Genomic DNA, 7,431 nt, shown 5'->3' on the forward strand with positions numbered 1-7,431 from the left:
TCCTTCAGCAGCAGTGCCCCATTCCTGATGCCTTCCCTTGGTCATTGGGACCCAAGCATGATGTAATGGAGTGATGTCCTCCAGAAGCAGTGCTCCTTTCCTCATGCCTTCCCTTGGTCATTGGGCCCCAAGCATGACGTTATGCAGTGCCCCATTCCTGATGCAGTAGTGCCCCATTCTCGATGACGTCAGGTGCCAAGCATGATGTAGCACAGTGATGTCCTTTAGAAGCAGTACTTAATTCCTGATTCTTTCCCTTGGTCGTTTGGTGTCAAGCATGAGGTAATGCAGTGATGCCCTCCAGAAGCAGTGCACCATTTCTGATGCCATCCCTTGGTCATTGGGTGCCAAGCAGGGGCGGACTGACCATTCGAGCACTCAGGCACTGCCCGAGGGCCCGGGATCAGTAGGGGGCCCCATGAAATGCCTGTTACCTTTTTATAGGCTTTTTTGAGTGTGCTTTGAGTGTGGGCAAGGACACAGGGGCCCCATGGTCCCCTATTGCCTGGGGGCCCCATGAGTTGTCAGTCCGCCCCTGGTGCCAAGCCTGGTGTAACACAGTGATGTCCTCCATTCATGAAGCCATCCTCAGCTGACAGATCATTGGGTGCCAAGCATAATATAACACAAGTCCTCCAGCAGCAGTGCCCCATTCCAAATGCCATCCCTTGGTCATTAGGTGCCAGACATGACATAGCACAGTGATGCCCTCCGGAAGCAGTGCTTCATTCCTGATGCCATCCCCCAGCTGACAGATCATTGGGTGCCAAGAATAATGGCCTACAGTCATTGCCAGGTCAAGAGGTACCAAGCATTATGTAACAATGATGTCCTACAGCAGCAATGCCCCATTCCTGATGCCATCCTCTGTGTTACATCATGCTTGGTGCCTGTTGACCAGAGTTGTTCTTTACAATATAAAGCCTTTGTTTGAGGCAAGCTTATAAACTTTTAATAATTTTAACCCACAAAGTATGCCCTTAACCAGTTGTGGACATAGAGCATGCTACACGCTCCCAAAAAACTTCATCAAGTACACATGGTATGTGTAATATGCCCTGTCTGTCTGCCCCACCGCTGCTTCCCCCTTACACTTGCTGGCAATGCCCGATGACAGCCAGGAAACGCTGCGTAAACACAGTAGCTGTAGTAGCTGCTGGTGACAGAAAATAAGTCATATGGGACAGTACTTCGTGTTTCATTTATCTACTCTATTTTATTATTCTGCAGATAAAGGGGCTGAGCGTTGATCTGCATATGATATCAGTTAAAGCACCTGTCCAAAAAAAAAATATATATATATATATATATATATATATATATTTTACTTTGCTCCTTTTAAAATCTTTATTAAAGTGTTTTGCACAGGGCAGCCTGGATCTTCCTCTTCTTGGGTCCCCTGCCAGCGCTCCTGGCTCCTCCTTCCTGTCGAGTGCCCATAGCAAACAGCCCGAGCTGCTGCTCTGTGTGTCCATTCACATGCGGCCCTGCCCCCTCTGTCTCCTCATAAGCTCACTGGCTGTGATTGACATTGCCATTGGCTCCCACTGCTGTTTCAGCCAATGAGGAAACAAAGACCCGGGACAGCCGAGGTTCTCGTGCTTATCGTTGGATCGTGATGGGGCTCAGGTAAGTATTAGGGGGGCTGGGGGGGAGGAACTGGCCCTAATAAGCCCTAATTCTACAGCTTCTCCCTTTAACTATTAATTTTCTGATCATTTTTAAATTTTTCACCAATGTTTGCAGGCAATAATAATTAAACTTTTTTTTCCATTGTGTTTAATAAAAAAAATTTAAAAAAACCACCCACATAATTGAAAAAAAAAGCCTTTATTTAATTTGTAAATAACTTTGCAATGCTTTGTGCTAGAATCATATTTTAGTGTAATTTAACCACATGTCTACAGGGCACTTATACCCCCTTCTTTACCAGGCCAATTTTCAGCTTTCAGCACTGTCGCACTTTGACAATTGCACGGTTATGCAAGATTGTACCCATATGAAATTTTTATAATTTTTTTCTCACAAATAGAGCTTTCATTTGGTGGTATTTACTCATCGCTGGGTGTTTTACTTTTTGCGCTATAAACAAAAAAATGTGCAAAAAATTAGAGAAAAAAAAAGTTTCTTTGTTTCTATTAGAAAATTTTGCAAACAGGTAATTTTTCTCCTTCACTGATGTGCGTTGATGAGGCAGCACTGATGGGCACTGATAGGCAGCTCTAATGGGCACTGATAGGCAGCACTGATAGGCGGCACTGATAGGCAGCACTAGTGAGGTGGCACGGATAGGCGGCACTGATGATGGGTGCTGATAGACAGCACTGATAGTTGGCACTGACTGGCATCACTGCTGGGCACTGACTGGTGGCACTGCTAGGTATTGGCTGGTGGCACGGTTAGGCATTGACTGGCGCAACTGCTGGGCACTGGCTGGCACAACCGCTGGGCACTGACTGGCAGCACTGCTGGGCTGCACTGATGGGCTCTGGTGGGCACTGGTGGGTGGGCACAGGTGGGTGGCACTGCTGAGCAGAGGTAGGTGGCACTTCTGGATGGCACTGCTGGGCACAGGTGTGTGGCACTGCTGGGCACAGGTGGATGCACTGCTGGGCACAAGTAGGCGGAACTGGTGGGTGGCACTGCTGGGCACCGATCATCAGGGCATTGATCATCACTGCCCTGATGATCGGTGCCAATCCCTGCTCTAACAACTGCCGAGATCTGACAGCGTGAGGAAAGTGCAGCCGAGAACCGGCAATTGCATTTCCCTGTGATCAGCGTGTCATTGGACATGGCTGATCACGTGGTAAAAGGCCTCTGTGATTGGCCTTTTACCACATCACGTGATCAGCTGTGTCCGTAGGACACAACGATCAAGGAGATCGCCGGGTGCGTGCCCCCGGGGGAACGCAGGAGAGCGTATTCTGGGAGGACTTCCTATGACGCCCTCCCAGAACTGGCTGGCCGCAGTGTAGCCATCATTCGGCTATCTGCGGTCGGTAACTGGTTAAAAAAAAAAAGCAAATTCTAATAATCCCAATGCATGTGAATTAATTGGTTTACGTGCTAGTTATAGTGTCTACATATGGCGGTATATATACTAGAATTTTTTTTCTACTAGTAATGGCGGCAATCAGCGACTTATAGCGAGACTGTAGGACTGCGGTGGACATTCTGACACTGGGGGGATCTGACTTGGTGTCAATGGCATCCCCAGTGACACCAATACAGTGATCAGTGCTAAAAAAAGCACTGACACTGTACTAATGGCACTGGGCAGGAAGGGGTTAACATGAGGGGCGATCAAAGGGTTAACTGTGAGCTGTGTGTGTTTTACTAAGGGGCTGTGCACAGTCATCCAGAGCAGTGTGCCCGAGCTGACATCAGGCACACTGCTGACATCCCCATCGGAGATGCTTGGTAATTACCGGCTGGGATCCGGTGATTGACAGCCGCAGCTGCGAATGGCAGGGCGGGTAGGGCACGCGCGCCCCGTGTGTTGCTAACCATCCATAAATTTAGAGACAGTTTGGTTAAAACAGGCACTTTTTTCTTGTCCATAAATGTTCATAGACAGAAGAAAAGTGGCCATAAAAACCCCCTTGCCATGGGCTCTGAACTGTGCATGCACAGTACTGCAGCCAGCCAATTAGAGAACTGGGTGTGCACCTGTGACATCATGGCACTTTTTAGGCATGCCTTATATTCACACACTCCACCACACAAGTTGAGGCTGAGCCCAGCAGTTCATTGATTGGCTCGCTTTGGAACTGTGCAGGCACAGTTCAGAGCCAACAACAGGGGTATTTTTTTGTAAGCTTTTCCTGCCAGCTGCCCCCCATACTGGTTAAAGTATCTTTAAAAGGGTCACTCTGCCAAACTCTGATGTAAGAAGGGACTCTGACAGAATCTGATGTAAGGAGACACTCTGCCAGACTCTGATGAAAGAGGACACTCTGTCAGACTCTGATGTAAGGAGACACTCTGCCAGACTCTGATGAAAGAGGACACTCTGTCAGACTCTGATGTAAGGAGACACTCTGCCAGACTCTGATGAAAGAGGACACTCTGTCAGACTCTGATGTAAGGGGACACTCTGCCAGACTCTGATGTAAGAAGAGGACTCTGATTTAAGGGGACACTTTGCCAGACTCTGATGTAAGGGGACACCCTGCCAGACTCTGACCAACTCTGGTGTAAGGTGGTGGCACTCTGGGGACACTGATGTGAACCTGGCACTCATCTTAACTGTTGCATTCCATATGTTGTTTTGTTTATTACTTACACCTAAACTTGGTACTCTGTACATTATGCATTGATATACAGTATATAGACCTGACCAAGGTGTTCATTGTCTCAACAGCTGCTGGTTTTAATGAAATTCTTCCTTATGGTAGGCTCAGTAAGGCAGTCTATACATTAGATTTTTTTGTTCAACAGCGGGGTTGAACAAAAAAACGGAAAAAAAAACAGATTCCTACATGTACACATTCGACATTGATGCAGAAATCACTCCTGCTGAGATATTGTGGTCTGACAGAGGAGAGACTTAGCACTGATAAGTGCTGTCAGCTATAACCGCCGGTGCTGATCATGTGGAAAGTTTCCTAGAGGCTGGTTGTACAGAAAGTACACTGCCCTACAAATTGCTGATTCCTGCCCTCTCCTCTGACCTTCTGACGCCCAGTACACTCCGCTATTGATTCCTGTTTTTGTACACTGCCCTGCTGGCCTCATATCCTCTGCTCCCTGGCATTTTTTACTGCACCCCCATATCATACTGGCTAAAGCTGGCCCTGTACCAGCATCCTGATCACCGCTATATGCCATACCAGTGTCCTAATCACTGCCATACACAATACCAGCATCCTGATCACTGCATATCTCATATCAACATCCTGATTGCTGCCTTACCCCATTCCAGTGTTCTCATCACTGCTATACACAAGCCACTTACTAAATACCTTGGACTGTTTACTTTCCAAAAAGGGGTAATTTGGAGGGTATTTGTTCTATCCAGACATTGGTCTCAAGAAATGAGTTAGGCCGTCAGAACATCAGGATTGATCAATTTTCAAATATATGTATCATAGTTTGTGGACGCACATCAACGTGTTTTTGTTTTCAAAATTGTGGGTATTTCTTCCTCTATATAGCAAAAATAAAAAAACTAGTGGTGACTAACCACTTCAATACCAGGCACTTTTACCCCCTTCCTGCCCAGGCCAATTTCAGGTTTCAGCGTTCTCACATTTTGAATGACAATTGCACGGTCATGCAACACTATACCCAAACGAAAATTTTATCATTTGGTCACACAACTAGAGCTTTCTTTTGGTGGTATTTAATCACCACTGGGTTTGACGATCGTGGCGTTAGACCCCTGACCTTTTCACCAAACTCGTGACCGAAGGACTAGCCAATCTAAAACCGCGATGTCACATGCATAACAATGTCACGCCCAGCTGCACCCTGCACAACGATTTTCCAGCTAATTGGACCACAATCTATGTACCGGCAGCCTGGGAGCGATTGTTACTGGGTCCGGTTAATTACGCAATTAACCCTTCACACTGCCACCACCTCCTTTTTGTACAGAGAAAGAGGAAACTCGGCGATATCAGCTATAACACTATAATGGATGAGATAATAGTCTGTATAACACGGTCACCGCAGACTGGGTATACAGAGGCTTAAACAAACACAGTAGCACTGTTTTTAGAGGCAGGAATTCGGAAATTGCAATAAAGAGCTATAGAAACAGTTCAACACTTTCAGAAGGAAAGATTTATTACTAAAAGGTCAAAAGGGTGCAATAAAAATATTTACAGAAAAAAGATGTAACTAATATACATATAAATATACAGAGAACAACAGCAAAGCAAAGAGATAACCGAGAGGAGTTAGAGGGTTAAAGTACTTGCCAAAGTCCTGGGTTAGCAGATCAAGTTTCAGAGCGAAACGGCTGTCTCCCAAGTTGGTTCTGATATTAAACAAGAGAATTCTTCAACTTCCTTTCTTAGGCCTGGCAACCCATTTTGTAGTTCCCCAGCAGGGGGTGTCTCTGAAGTCCAGGACCAATACCCCGGTTAGGGAGGGATCGTCTGGGCGTAGACCTAAACTAGAGCCAAAATCTCTTATAGTTCATATTTTGGCTCATAACTTTCCCTATGCACAAGTGACATTCCACCCGCGGGTAGATTATTATGCAGATGCCTCTGAGGAGCGGGTAGATATGATATATGAAATACATATTTGAAGGGTTCCAGAGATGTAATCTTCTGCTTTCCTAGGTATATCAGTCAGGGAGTGTGACCTATCAAACTGTTTGTCTCCTCGTGGCCAATCCGAAGATATGCCTGGTTTTTATGTAAGTCTCTCATATTCCAAGATCTGAGACATAGGGGAAAAATGGATTTTAAAAGTGTTATCTGGTTCGTGCTTCCCTGGAATGCCTTTGAACTCCTGGGAAGGCTTGTGTATCTTTTACGATGTGCTATATTGCACAGCACTCTTAGACAACCAGGCGCTTCAGCTCAAAGATGTTTTAAAGCTCTGGGGTTCCCTGCTGTGCCCTGGCCTGCCTGTGACCCTTCCAACACACATATGTCCCTGTGGATTAACAGAGAGGAAGGGGGAGAATGAGGGACAACATGGAGATTTCTTAACAAAATGGAGGACTGCGTCAGTCTCTGGGTTGTTACACTGGGGTTTTAATTTTTGCTAAATTAACAAAAAAAGACAGAAAATTTGGAAAAAAAACCCACGTTTCTTTGTTTTTGTTATAAAAGTTTGCAAATAAATATTTGTTCTTCATAAATTTAGGCCAAGATGTATTCTGCTACATTTCTTTGGTGAAAATAACCCAAATCAGTATTTATTATTTAGTCTGTAGGAAAGTTATAGAGTTCAAAAACTATGGTATATATCTGAAAATTGATCAATCCTGAAGTACTGACTGCCAATCTAATTTCTTGAGGCCCAAAAATGTCACAACAGTACAGATATCCCTCAAATGGCCCCTTTTTGCACAGTAGACAGTCTAACATATTTCATAAAAGGCATGGCGAGTTTTTTGAAGTTGTAATTGTTTTGTCATAATTTTTTGGAAAATTAAGAAATTAAAAAATATATTTTCACAATTTTTTTTTATATACTGTCACCAGTGCAGTACAGCATCATCATATAACTGGTGTGGGAGTGATCATGTCCACTGACTGGTGACCGTGTGAAAAAAAAACTGAATTTCTTTGCTATAAGCAAGCATTTAACTGAATAAAATTGATTAATTCAGGGGTTTTTTGTTGTGATTAGCTGTGATTGGCCGTGGCTAATCACATGGCACAGGTGAGCTGTGATTGGCCCAGCCAGTGCATGTGATCACTGTGACCATTTACAGCTAGACACACTTATATACAATGGATGGCA

The sequence above is a fragment of the Staurois parvus genome, unplaced genomic scaffold (genome assembly GCF_062004578.1).
Source record: "Staurois parvus isolate SC_StPar_1 unplaced genomic scaffold, SC_StPar_1.0 ptg000234l, whole genome shotgun sequence".
Classification (NCBI taxonomy): Eukaryota; Metazoa; Chordata; class Amphibia; order Anura; family Ranidae; genus Staurois; species Staurois parvus.